Consider the following 15,246-nt stretch of genomic DNA (forward strand, 5'->3'; position numbering starts at 1 on the left):
TTCTGGACGATTCTGTGCTTCCGACTTTGTGGCAACAGTTTGAGGAAGGCCCTTTTCTGTTTCAGCACAAAGCGATGTCCATACATAAATGGTTTGTCGAGATCGGTGTAGAAGAACTTGACTGGCCTGCACAGAGCCCTGACCTCAACCCCATCGAACACCTTTGGGATGAATTGGAACGCCGACTGCTAGCCAGACCTAATCGCATAACATCAGTGCCCAACCTCACTAATGATCTTGTGGCTGAATGGAAGCAAGACCACACAGCAATGTTCCAACATCTAGTCGAAAAGCCTTCCCAGAAGAGTGGAAGCATCAAAGGGTGGACCAACTCCATATTAATGCCCATGATATTGGAATGAGATGTTTGACGAGCACGTGTCTACATACTTTTGGCCATGTAGTGTAACTGTTAACCTGGAATCCACATTGAATATGTCTCAGTGCAGATTCAAGGTTACATAGCTGTAATGTTGTACAAATCCTTGATCTGATACTAGACACATCAACTAATGGCCAGCAGATGGCACCACATGACAGGTTCAAAACAATCCTGCAACGTCTATTGTCTGAAATGCTCTGCCCTTCATGTACTGTGGCTTATTCTGTAGTTTAATGTATATCTCAAGGCTTTGAAATGAATGAAATTGATTCTGCAAACGGAAATACAGGAAATGGAAATACACAAGGGACAACAAAAAAAACATGTCACTTTTTCTTTGGATGTTTACAACATGCAGTTATATCCTCACATGTTTGTATCGTGTGGTCATGAATGATATTCTGAGCAAATTGTCCCACTGTAATTTATAGAACAAAACAAATGCAGACTGGTCATCTTTTTAGGGATCTCTATCGTTTACATTTTATTTTGAGATAAAATGACAAAGTAATGGTGAAGAGAGAAAATACAACTTTACGAGAAAATTAACATGGACAATACAGTCAAAAAAATGTATTAAAATAAGTAAAAGACATAATATATAATACAGGAAGAGCAATATCTTAGATTGTTTACATGGAGTAGCACAAAGAGTTCCACCGTAGTGAGGTATTTCATTGTAAGATTCATGTTATTTACATTAGTACATTCTACTAGACAGAGTAACGCACACAAACAAAGGCCTCACTATGAACTTATTCGAAAGCTGTTAGTAATGATATTGGTTGATCATATTTTAGTAACAGCACTCCACACCAATCCATCATCTTTACCCAGCCTCCTCTTATTGGCTGTTTCCGCTAGGTTTCGCCAACCTGACATCATAGGTGATCATGTGGAAGTTGACCCAGGCATAGAGCTTCCTCTGGGCGTGGTTGAAGTCCACCATGCTGTTGTAGTGGTTCTTGAAGGGCACCGCCATGCCTCGGCCCTGGCCGGGGGCCGTGTCAAACACGTGGTTGACGGTGGTGTCTGGGGCCGTGTAGCTGGCCACTGTGTAGACCCAACCGCTGATCACGAAGGTGTTAGCCACTGTGTTCTTCCTGATGTTGGTCTCCCAACTCCTCTTCACTTCTAGGCTCTCAGGGTCCAGCTGGGACGCCACGATGGCTCCCTTGGCCTTGCTGGGGCTGTAGATGGCCCACTTGCACTGCTCGTTTACCGCCAGGTCGGTGTCTGTGTAGACGCCCCAAGAGTAGGGGTGCTGGCCGTGAATGCCGGCGTGGGGGAGCTCCAGACGTCCTGCCAGGCTCTCGAAAGCCAGGTCGTAGCGGTGCAGGGTGCGGCGGTGTCTGCGCTGGTAGTAGAGGGAGTCGCGGTACAGGGTTGCCCCAGTGCTCTCCACGGGCACCGGCAGCACCAGCACCTTCATGGGAACTGCTCCATGTCCTCGTGTGTAAACAGCTGGCGGACGTCCTTGCCCACCGTGTCGATGCGCCACACCGTCTTATTGCTGTATTGAGGGGGGCTCAGGGTCCTGCAGCCACACCCCATACTTCCCTGTGACGCTATCAGCCTTCCGGTGCAGGACAGGCTCTCCCACAGACACCAGCTCACCACAGCCTGGAGAAACAGACAGAGGGTATTTACATTCATTTCAAACTTTGTCTCCACAAGAGAACTATGCCAAGTACATTGGAAATTGTGCTTTGTGAAATACACAGTAAATTTCACAAAGCTATCTTTACCTCTGAAAGGAGTTTTGGATTGTGAGAGGTGATATGCATCTATATAGTTTGGTGTGTAGTGACTCTAAGAAGCCACCAGGAGGATATAGATATTGATCTGGTTGCTGAAGTCATAAACTCAAATCATAAACATACAGTATTGATAAACCTAAAACACATTCAAAGGTGACACGCTGACAACATGAACGCCTCTTATTAGATGCCCCAGTCATTTGACCTGCAGCACGGGCACGGTCCCCAAAAGGATCACAGACACTTAAACTGACATGCAACATGCATGAGTGACAGGGCTGTAAAAGGATCTTCTGTGTCGTTAATACCACTCTGCTAATGCAACGAAGCACGCCTAACAGAAACTGGCCTCTGCAGGGTTGTCCACGGTGAAGGTGTACTGGCAGCGCCCGGTGTGGTCGTTTGAGCGTCGCAGAGAGACTCTGTCCCGGCCATGGGTAGACAGCACCAGGCAGGACAGACACAAGGCTACCACATTCTGGGGGAGCCACATTCTGGGGGACAGTCTCTTTATTTCTCACTTTGCTTAGTGATAATCTTTCTTTTGTTGAAAAATGACGTTTACATGACCAAGGCCCTTCTCCCCCAATTGCTCAGTTTGGTCGGGGGGGGGGCAGCTCTAGGAAGAGTCTTGGTAGTTCCAAATTTCTTCCATTTAAGAATGACGAAGGCCACTCTTTTCTTGGGGATCCTTTTCTTTGTACTCTTCCCCAGATCTGTGACTCAACACAATGCTGTCTCTGAGCTCTATGGACAATTCCTTCGACATAATGGCTTGGTTTTTGCTCTGACATGCACTGTCAGCTGTGGGACCTTCTATAGACAGGTGTGTGCCTTTCCAAATCATGTCCAATCAATTGAATTTAACAGAGATGGACTCCAATCAAGTTGTAGAAACATCTCAATCAATCAATTAATCAAATGTATTTATAAACCCCTTCTTACATCAGCTGATGTCACAAATGCAATACAGAAACCCCTAAAACCCCAAACAGCAAGCAATGCAGGTGTAGAAGCACGGTGGCTAGGAATAACTCCCTAGAAAGGTCAGAAGCTAGGAAGAAACCTAGAGAGGAACCAGACTATGAGGGGTGGCCAGTCCTGTTCTGGCTGTGCCGGGTGGAGATTATAACAGAACATGGCCAAGATGTTCAAATGTTCATAAATGACCAGCAGGGTCAAATAATAATAGTCACAGTGGTTGTCGAGGGTGCAACAGATCAGCACCTCAGGAGTTAATGCCAGTTGGATTTTCATAGCCGACCATTCAGAGTTTCTCTAACACTCCTGCTGTCTCTAGAGAGTTGAAAACAGCAGGTCTGGGACAGGTAGCACGTCCGGTGAACAGGTCAGGGTTGTATAGCCACAGGCAGAACAGTTGAAACTGGAGCAGCAGCATGGCCAGGTGGACTGGGGACAGCAAGGAGTCATCAGGCCAGGTAGTCCTGAGGCATGGTCCTAGGGCTCAGGTTCTCCGAGAGAGAGAATTCGAGAGAGCATACTTAAATTCACACAGGACACAGGATAAGACAGGATAAATACTCCAGATATAACAGACTGACCCTAGCCCCCCGACACATAAACTACTGCAGCATAAATCCTGGAGGCTGAGACAGGAGGGCTCAAGGATGATAAATGGAAACAGGATCTACCTGAGCTCAATTTCGTGTCTCATATTAAAAGGGTCTGGATACTTATGTAAATAATGTATTTCAGATATTTATTTGTAATAAATGTACAAAAAAATATTTAAAACTTGTTTTCACTTTGTCATTATGGGGTATTGTATGTAGAATGATGAGGGCAATGTTTTAATTAAACCATTTTAGAATAAGGCTGTAACGTAAGAAAATGTGGGAAAAGTCAAGGGGTCTGAATACTTTTCGATTGCACTGTACGAAGTATTTGCAAAATAGCTAAAAAAAGTAGTAAGTAGTTGCTAAAATGCTGAAGTTGTACGTAATGAGATTCGAAACACGCAACCTTCGGGTTGCTGGACGTGTGTTCCGACCCAACCGCCCTCCTTTAGTTTTTGCCTTAAATAACCTTCTGTTTTATGTAACCACCAAACATAACATAGGCTATCATACTAATTTGAGTGTTCCATATTTCCGTTTACTATGTTCTCTTCTATGAGACCAGGCTACACACACACACACACACACACACAAAATCTGCATGGCAGATTTTCTAGGAGAATTATGGACAGCAAGATCAGATGGAGTGAAGAAAATAATAGCAAGGAGGATAATGATAGAAACACAAACTGAAATCTTCTCTTGGACCACTTTTAGACCAGTGCCTTCAGAAGGTATTCACACCCCTTGCCTTTTTCCACAATTTGTAAAGTTACAGCCTGAATTTGACATTGATTCAATTAATATGTTTTGTCACTGATCTACACACAATAGCCCATAACGTCGACGTGAAATTATGTTTTAGAAATGTTTACATATTAATAAAAAATGTAAAGCTGAAATGTCTTGAGCCAATAAGTATTCAACTCTTTTGTTATGGCAAGTAAGTACAGGAGTAAAAATGTGCTTAACAAGTCATAATACATTGCATGGACTCAACTTGTATGCAATAATAGTGTTTAACATGATTTTTAAATGACTACCCATCTCTGTACCCACACATACAATTATCTGTAAGGTCACTAAGTCGAGCAGTGAATTTCAAACATAGACTCAATGTCACACCCTGACCTAAGTGTTCTTTGTTTCCTGTGTCTGTGTTTGTGCCACACTGTTTCGTTGCCAGTTCACTTTGTTATTTTGTATTTGTGTTCATGTTCAGTTTTCCCTATTAAAACATGGACACCTACCACGCTGCATATTGGTCCGATCCTTGTTTCACCTCTTCAGAGGAAGAGGAGGAAATCTGCCGTGACACTCCACCACATAGACCAGGGAGGTTTTCCTATGATTTGCATATAAGGGCACCTACAGGTAGATGGGCAAAAAAAAGAAGCAGACATAGAATCTCCCTTCGAGCATGGTGAAGTTATGAATTACACTTTGGCTGGTGTATCAATACACCCAGTCACTACAAAGATACAGGCAACCTTCCTAATTCAGTTGCCGTAGAGGAAGGAAACCGCTCAAGGATTTCACCATGAAGCAAATGGTGATTTTAGAATAGTTTAATGGCTGTGATCGGACATAACAGGATGGATCGACAACATTGTAGTTACTCCACGATAGTAACATAAATGACAGTGAAAAGAAGGAAGCCTGTACTGAATTTTTTTTTTCCAAAACATGCTTCCTGTTTCTAATAAGGCACTAAAATAATATGGCAAAAAAATGTGGCAAAGAAATACACTGGAGTTGCTTACCAAGACCACAATGAATGTTCCCGAGTGACCTAGTTACAGTTTTGACTTAAATCGGCTTGAAAATCTATGGCAATACTTAAAAATGGCTGTGTAACAATGATCAACAACCAACTTGACAGAGCTTGACAATTTTGTTGTTGTTGAATAATGGGCAAATAGACTCACAGCAGTAATTGTGTGTAGGTTGTTGACCCCAAAAAAGACAATTAAATCAATGTGAATCATAACACATAATGTTTTGGAAAAAGTCAAGGGGTGTCAAGCCCTGACCTTAGAGAGCCTTTTTATTTCTCTATTTGGTTAGGTCGTGGTGTGATTTGGGTGGGCATTCTAGTTTTTCTATTTCTTTGTTGGCCAGGTATGGTTCCCAATCAGAGGCAGCTGTCTATCGTTGTCTCTGATTGGGGATCATACTTAGGCAGCCCTTTTTCCCACCTGTTTTTGTGTAGCTGCCTGTGAGCAACACAGCACAGCACGTTTAGGTTTGGTTGGTGAGTTTCATATTTGATTAAACATGTGGAATTCTACGCACGCTGCTCCTTGGTCCAATCATTCAAACGATCGTGACAAGGGGTGTGAACTTTCTGAAGGTGCTGTACATAATTCCCCCCAAAGAGAGGGAGGAAAAAGACCGTGAACAATCCAGATGATTGATCCAGGAGAAACTTTGAGAAGTATTGGTGAAGTGGGACAATTAAGTTGAAGTTTCATCACGCAGGACAAACAAAATAAATAAAGAGAGAAACAGTTTAAGTGCTGATCCAGGGCAGTAAAGGGACTGTGGAAATAACTTATGGTATTTGGAATATCTGAGTGTTGCCATCCTGTCAACAGACAAATAGACAAGATTAGTTACTGCATTAAAAAAAGTACAGTGACAGCCGAACCACCCCAATTACCCAGATAATCAACTTATCATTGCAAGAAAGTCTTCCTGAAAGCATGGAAGACTGCCATCGTGACTCCTGTATATAAATCTGGAGACCAGCAGGAAGTGAGCAACTACAGGCCTGTCAGTATACTCCCTGTCATCTCTAAGGTTACCGAACAAGCTCACAGCACACCTCTGAACACAGGGTCTGTCCCTCTTCACCCCATGTAGTTTGGGTTTAGGGTGAACCACTCAAAAGAGACAGCATGTTGCTATCTCCTAGAGATGATCAAGGCCAAGCTGGATAAAGGAGGTATGGTAGAGAGTGCCTCAGGGGGTCCAGCTTTGGGGCCCCTGTTAATCAGCCTATACTGTACATCAATAACCATGACCTTCCTTCTGTGTTCCAGGGAGTGGAGATCCAGGTGTATGCTGACGACACAGTGGAATGGGTGTTAAGCAAGTGGCTGCCAAGTTAACATCAGTTATGGGTAATGTTTCACAACGGCTCAATGACTCCTGTCTCGCCCTAAACGTGGGGAAAACAGTGGCCATGTATTTCTCCATCAGTCAAAAGCAGGTCTTCGCTTGGCCAACAGATCAAAACGGTCTCAGAATTCAAATACCTCGACATAATCCTTGATCCAACCCTCAACTTCGAGAAAATACATTCCAGAGTGTTCTTGCCTCTACTCCAAGCAAAATAGCAAGGAAACAAGACTCTAAACCAGCGGGGACCGTAACATCCCCAGACGGTCCACGTCCTTTGCACAATCGGCCTTCTCATTCAAAGCAGCTAAGAAATGGAATGGCCTTCCCTCTTCTCTGAAAACATGTACCAGCTTTAAAACTTCAGCTTCAAAAACATTTAGAAATTCCAATCAGTCATGCGCTCATTGATTTTAACCTTAAAAGGCCCTACTGACTTTTAATGCAACAGAAGACACATTAGTACATACACAGGTGTAATTTCAATACGTGCAACAACTGGGCTATGTACAATATACACAGAGTATACAAAACATTAGGAAGACTTTCCTAATATTGCATTGCACCCCCTTTTGCCCTCAGAAAAGCCTCAATTTGTCTGGGCATTGACTCTATAAGGTGTCGAAAGCGTTCCACAGTGTCAATTTGGCTGGATGTCCTTCCGTGTGATGAATCATTCTTAATGCACACGGGAAACTGTTGAGTGCCAAAAACCCAGCAGCATGTTCAACTTAATTTAAACATGTTTTCCCATCTCAAGAGGTTAAATAAAAAAATGTCTATAGTAAGTGCCAAACAAAGTAACAGGGTTGACCGTAACAGGGTTGACGATTTCTTCGTAAATCAGCCATAAATTCCCTTGTGACAGGCGGAATAGAGGCTTGTTGTGTGCAACAGGGAGTGGCAAATGAATACAAGCTTGACAAAAAAATGAAATTGTTAAAACATGTCTAGCCTGTCTATCTATGGGTAACAGGGTTGACGAGTTATGCTCGACATGCTCAGTTTTCCACCACAAAACACCAGAAAGTGTCCAAAAAGAGCAGAACCAGCACACCTGCTTTTCCTCAATGATTAGACTATCAGATGTTCAATGTGTCTTTTGAAAATAAATATTTAAAAGAAACAGTTTCACCATATTAAAACAAGAGTTCAGTTCACAATCACTAATCACATGAAAAAAATCATAATCTAGATGTTGGGACATGCCAAAATGCAGAGTTTTGGCACTTTAGCAAGCCTTTTTCATATTCAAAATCAGATTGGAATTCTATATGTGGTCTATATTAAAGGGCGCTTCATTTAATATAACACGTTTTAAAAATTCAATACTGGTGCACAATTTCTGCCTAAAATGTCAAACGGCACTGCATCGCAGCGCTAGCTGTGTCACCAGAGACTCTGGGTTCGAGCCCAGGCTCTGTCGCAGCCGGCCGCGACCGGGAGGTCCATGGGGCGACGCACAATCGTCCGGGTTAGGGAGTGTTTGGCCGGTAAGGATATCCTTGTCTCATCGCGCACTAGAGACTCCTGTGGCGGGCCGGGTGCAGTGTGAGCTAACCAGGTCGCCAGGTGCACGATGTTTCCTCCGACACATTGGTGCTGCTGGCTTCCGGGTTGGATGCGCGCTGTGTTAAGAAGCAGTGCGGCTTGGTTGGGTTGTGTTTCGGAGGACGCATGGCTCTCGACCTTCGTCTTTCCCGAGCCCGTACGGGAGTTGTAGCGATGAGACAAGACAGTAACTACTAACAATTGGATACCACGAAATTTGGAAGTAAAAAGGGGGTTTAAAAAAAAAAGTCAAACGGACGCAAAAGTCACTCATTTCGTGGAACGACCCATTCACTGGTATGAAGCGTAATGTAGACGGGTAAAGGTTCATTTACATTGTGGCGGTGCTTGATTGGTCTCTGATAAACAGGGTGAGACATACACAGACATTCTTCAGTTACCTCAGTGTTTACTTTGCTATGTGTAGCATTACATGCATATGAGTACATATGCTATACCATAATATAAGATTGGTGAAAACATAAATGACTCATTACTTTTGATTCATGTTTCTGGGAAAGGTATCCTTCAAGGTTGGTACAGTAGTACTGGGGTGGATACCGGGGGTGTTTTGTTCAGTCCTAATTGAGCCTTCAGGTGGTAGGATTCGATGGTGGGATGGGATGTTTTTAAAGAGCGTCTGCCTTCTGTCTGTTATGACTGTCTGCCAGGTGTGATGATGGCTGATCACACGCTATCGCCCTCCTACTGCTACTCTTACTGGAAGTGTTGTTCAGTCACTGACTGTCACTCAGTGCTGACTGCCAGTACAGTGCAGCCAGCCAGGTGTTTCTGAACATAAGCCTTTCTCTCTCTGATCCAATGAAAACAGTCTGATGTTGATTCAGATATGTTATTTTCGTATCTGACATTTGCTACTGTAAAGGACTACACTACCATGCTGTAATATAATATGCAAATATATCCCCACTTTGTCATCTCTCTCCCTCACTCTCTTTCCCTGTCCATCTGTATGTCTGTCTGTCTCCGTCTGTCTCCGATCACGTAATGTAAATATATAGGGTCAAATCATGGAATTCCAGCTCATAATTCCAGTAATTCCCTCTTCACAAAGAAGCCTTCAGGCACATTGTTCTAGAAGTATAGGTCCTCGGAATACCAATGACCATAATACTGAATATTTAAAAGTCCCAATAAATGCTTTGACTCTGTTATGCAACCAAGCACATTCCACTAGCCACACAACCACTGTGTGTGTGTGTGTGTGTGTGTGTGTGTGTGTGTGTGTGTGTGTGTGTGTGTGTGTGTGTGTGTGTGTGTGTGTGTGTGTGTGTGTGCGTGCGTGTGTACAGTGCGCGCACGGGGAAGGCGTTATGTGCATGTTATGTAAGGGACAACTGTTTTCCTCATCGATGACAGCTTAACAACAGTGAACTCTGGTGAAGCTAATCTAAGAATTAGAGAGTCTGCCATTTTCATCTGATTGGGAGCAAAAAAAAGTAGCAGGAGGGTAGGGTTAAATTCTATTTAAATTCAGGGGATCAATTCAAATAAAGCTACTGAATTTAAAACCTCCCATTGTTTTCTCGTGGACACATGAAGTGATTTTTGACACCAACAACACTGAGCACCAGCAGCAGTAGCACCTATACCCTTTGGAGTAGGGGATACTCAAATGCTATTTGAGAAGGTCCGGTCAGTCACATTTCCTAGTTGGCAAAGTACTGGATGGTAATTTCACAGCCAAGTAACAAGTCCCCATCTTGCAACCCATGCTACCCCAAACTGTTCACACCTCTTGATGGCAGAGAGAGAAAATATGTTGTTTTAAAGCTAATTTCCTGAAATTCAACACATTTTCCATGTCTTATGTGTGTTCATATGATACCAGCAGTCGAATCTTGACCAAATTCCCGCCAAAATAACTAAAACTGGGATCCGCGGTCTCTATTGACCCCATTCTGGATCATGCAGGGTAAATCAGCATTAATATTGCAGATAGATTGTGGTTTATATCAATCAAATCAAATTTATTTATATAGCCCTTCGTACATCAGCTGATATCTCAAAGTGCTGTACAGAAACCCAGCCTAAAACCTCAAACAGCAAGCAATGCAGGTGTAGAAGCACGGTGGCTAGGAAAAACTCCCTAGAAAGGCCAAAACCTAGGAAGAAACCTAGAGAGGAACCAGGCTATGTGGGGTGGCCAGTCCTCTTCTGGCTGTGCCGGGTGGAGATTATAACAGAACATGGCCAAGATGTTCAAATGTTCATAAATGACTAGCATGGTCCAATAATAATAAGGCAGAACAGTTGAAACTGGAGGAGCAGCACGGCCAGGTGGACTGGGGACAGCAAGGAGTCATCATGTCAGGTAGTCCTGAGGCATGGTCCTAGGGCTCAGGTCCTCCGAGAGAGAGAAAGAAAGAGAGAATTAGAGAGAGCACACTTAAATTCACACAGGACACTGAATAGGACAGGAGAAGTACTCCAGATATAACAAACTGACCCTAGCCCCCCGACACATAAACTGCTGCAGCATAAATACTGGAGGCTGAGACAGGAGGGGTCAGGAGACACTGTGGCCCCATCTGAGGACACCCCCGGACAGGGCCAAACAGGAAGGATATAACCCCACCCACTTTGCCAAAGCACAGCCGCCACACCACTAGAGGGATATCTTCAACCACCAATTTACCATCCTGAGACAAGGCTGAGTATAGCCCACAAAGATCTCCGCCATGGCACAACCCAAGGGGGGGTGCCAACCCAGACAGGATGATCACATCAGTGACTCAACCCACTCAGGTGACGCACCCCTCCCAGGGACGGTATGAGAGAGCCCCAGTAAGCCAGTGACTCAGCCCCTGTAATAGGGTTAGAGGCAGAGAATCCCAGTGGAAAGAGGGGAACCGGCCAGGCAGAGACAGCAAGGGCGGTTCATTGCTCCAGAGCCTTTCCGTTCACCTTCCCACTCCTGGGCCAGACTACACTCAATCATAAAGACTTAAAGGTTGAGACCGAGTTTGCGTCTCTGACATGGGTAGGCAGACCGTTCCATAAAAATGGAGCTCTATAGGAGAAAGCCCTGCCTCCAGCTGTTTGTTTAGAAATTCTAGGGACAATTAGGAGGCCTGCGTCTTGTGACCGTAGCGTACGTGTAGGTATGTACGGCAGGACCAAATCAGAGAGATAGGTAGGAGCAAGCCCATGTAATGCTTTGTAGGTTAGCAGTAAAACCTTGAAATCAGCCCTTGCTTTGACAGGAAGCCAGTGTAGGGAGTCTAGCACTGGAGTAATATGATCACATTTTTTTGGTTCTAGTCAGGATTCTAGCAGCCGTATTTAGCACTAACTGAAGTTTATTTGGTGCTTTATCCGGGTAGCTGGAAAGTAGAGCATTGCAGTAGTCTAACCTAGAAGTGACAAAAGCATGGATTAATTTTTCTGCATAATTTTTGGACAGAAAGTTTCTGATTTTTGCAATGTTACGTAGATGGAAAAAAGCTGTCCTTGAAATGGTCTTGATATGTTCTTCAAAAGAGAGATCAGGGTCCAGAGTAACGCCGAGGTCCTTCAAAGTTTTATTTGAGACGACTGTACAACCATTAAGATTAATTGTCAGATTCAACAGAAGATCTCTTTGTTTCTTGGGACCTAGAACAAGCATCTCTGTTTTGTCCGAGTTTAAAAGTAGAAAGTTTGCAGCCATCCACTTTCTTATGTCTGAAACACATGCTTCTAGCGAGGGCAATTTTGGGGCTTCACCATGTTTCATTGAAATGTACAGCTGTGTGTCATCCGCATAGCAGTGAAAGTTAACATTATGTTTTCGAATGACATCCCCAAGAGGTAAAATATATAGTGAAAACAATAGTGGTCCTAAAACGGAACCTTGAGGAACACCGAAATTTACAGTTGATTTGTCAGAGGACAAACCATTCACAGAGACAAACTGATATCTTTCTGACAGATAAGATCTAAACCAGGCCAGAACTTGTCCGTGTAGACCAATTTGGGTTTCCAATCTCTCCAAAAGAATGTGGTGATCGATGGTATCAAAAGCAGCACTAAGGTCTAGGAGCACGAGGACAGATGCAGAGCCTCGGTCTGATGCCATTAAAAGGTCATTTACCACCTTCACAAGTGCAGTCTCAGTGCTATGATGGGGTCTAAAACCAGACTGAAGCATTTCGTATACATTTTTTTGTCTTCAGGAAGGCAGTGAGTTGCTGCGCAACAGTATTTTCTAAACATTTTGAGAGGAATGAAAGATTCGATATAGGCCGATAGTTTTTTATATTTTCTGGGTCAAGGTTTGGCTTTTTCAAGAGAGGCTTTATTACTGCCACTTTTAGTGAGTTTGGTACACATCCGGTGGATAGAGAGCCGTTTATTATGTTCAACATAGGAGGGCCAAGCACAGGAAGCAGCTCTTTCAGTAGTTTAGTTGGAATAGGGTCCAGTATGCAGCTTGAAGGTTTAGAGGCCATGATTATTTTCATCATTGTGTCAAGAGATATAGTACTAAAACACTTGAGCGTCTCTCTTGATCCTAGGTCCTGGCAGAGTTGTGCAGACTCAGGACAACTGAGCTTTGAAAGAATACGCAGATTTAAAGAGGAGTCCGTAATTTGCTTTCTAATAATCATGATCTTTTCCTCAAAGAAGTTCATGAATGTATCACTGCTAAAGTGAAAGCCATCCTCTCTTGGGGAATGCTGCTTTTTAGTTAGCTTTGCGACAGTATCAAAAAGGAATTTCGGATTGTTCTTATTTTCCTCAATTAAATTAGAAAAATAGGATGATCAATGCAATAGTCTGCATCATTTCCAATCCCCCATATATATATATATATATATATATATTGTTTTTTTTAGGTGGGGGTACTATATATATACTATATATATACAGTATATATAGTACCAGTCAAAAGTTTGGACACACCTACTCATCCAAGGATTTTTCTTTAGTTGTACTATTTTCTACATTGTAGAATAATAGTGAAGACATCAAAACTATGAAATAACACATATGAAATCATGTAGTAACCCAAAATCTTTTAAACAAATCCAAATAGATTTTAGATTCTTCAAATTAGCCACCCTTGCATGCTGACCACACCGCTCGTGTCACGTACGCGAGTGTTGCAAAATAAATGTACAAATACATGTTATTCAATCATTGCACCCACACTGCTCATGCGCGCCAATGAGCGTCTGCTTTGCCAAGCTCTAAAATAGAAGTCAGTTATATTTGTGACGCTGAACACAGTGCAAGTCCTGCCTCTCCCATCTCCTCATTGATTTATAGAAGCATAATACCCACGATGACCGAACTGAGGTCGTTGGTAATACTATGAAAGTTAGATGCCAATCGCCATATAAAGTCCAAAGAAGAAAAAGCCTGGAAGGAGGAGAGATGACTAGAAACGATTCGGTTGACCATTTTATGTGTGGATAAATTGTCAGAGTAGAGGACCTTGTTTATTTCAGGTAAAATAACAACTCAACATATATATCCCAGGACAAATTAGCTAGCAACAGCAAGCTAGCTAAATAGGACAAACTAGCTAGCAACTGAAAGCTAGCTAGCTAAATTGCCATAAATGTTTAATGCTTTTCGACCTGTCCCCAAATTAATATAATTGATTTAGAGTTTGTTTTGATATTTCAACCAGCGTGTTGTGATCGCATTTGGTGTGGGGGGACAAAATCAATTTGCGCACGATGGCGTTTGCGGACGCACGCACGCACTCGGTTGGGGTATGGTGTTAGCCTTGATGACAGCTTTGTACACTCTTGCCATTCTCTCAACCAGCTTCACCTGGAATGCTTTTCCAACCTTCTTGAAGGAGTTCCCACACATGCTGAGCACTTGTTGGCTGCTTTTCCTTCACTCTGTGGTCCAACTCATCCATACCATCTCAATTGGGTTGAGGTCAGGTGATTATGGAGGCTAGGTCATCTGATGCAGCACTCCATCACACTCCTTCTTGGTCAAATAGCCCTTACACATTCTGGAGATGTGTTGGGTCATTGTCCTGTTAAAAAAAAAAAGATTGTCCCACTAATCGCAAACCAGATGGGATGGCATATCGCTGCAGAATGCTGTGGTAGCCATGCTGATTAAGTGTTTCTTGAATTCTAAATCAATCACTGACAGTGTCACCAGCAAAGCACCCCCACATGATCACACCTCCTCCTCCAGGCTTCCAGGTGGGAACCAATCCTCCATTCACCTACTCTGCATCTCACAAAGACACAGCGGTTGGAACCAAAGATCTCAAATTTGGGCTCATCAGACCAAAGGAAAGATTTTCACTGGTCTAATGTCCATTGCTCGTGTTTCTTGGCCCAAACAAGTCTCTTCTTCTTATTGGTGTCCTTTAGTAGTGCTTTCTTTGCAGCAATTCGACCATGAAGGCCTGATTCACACAGTCTCCTCTGAACAGTTGATGTTGAGATGTGTCTGTTACTTGAACTCTGTGATACATTTATTTGGGCTGTAATCTGATATGAAGGTAACTCTAATGAATTTATCCTCTGCAGCAGAGGTAACTCTGGGTCTTCCTTTCCTGTGGCAGTCCTCATGAGAGCCAGTTTCATCATAGTTCTTGATGGGTTATTTTGACTGGACTTGAATAAACGTTCAAAGTTATTGACATTTTCCACATTACCTGACCTTCATGTCTTAAATTAATGATGGACTGTCGTTTCTCTTTTACAAATTTGGGCTATCTTGTGTATACCATCCATACCTTGTCACAACACAATTGATTGGCTCAAGTGCAATAAGAAGGAAAGAAATTCCCAAAAATGTACTTTTAACAAGGCACACCTGTTAATTGAAATGCATTCCAGGTAACTACCTTGACTGGTACTGTATATCT

General features: G+C 43.1%; 1 pseudogene; it reads right to left on the reverse strand.

The window, feature by feature from the left end:
• Nucleotides 1-1,226: 1,226 nt before the first annotated feature.
• Nucleotides 1,227-2,635, reverse strand: LOC115101565 (myocilin-like; annotated as a pseudogene).
• Nucleotides 2,636-15,246: the final 12,611 nt, after the last annotated feature.

The sequence above is a fragment of the Oncorhynchus nerka genome, linkage group LG20 (assembly GCF_034236695.1).
Source record: "Oncorhynchus nerka isolate Pitt River linkage group LG20, Oner_Uvic_2.0, whole genome shotgun sequence".
Taxonomy (NCBI): domain Eukaryota; kingdom Metazoa; phylum Chordata; class Actinopteri; order Salmoniformes; family Salmonidae; genus Oncorhynchus; species Oncorhynchus nerka.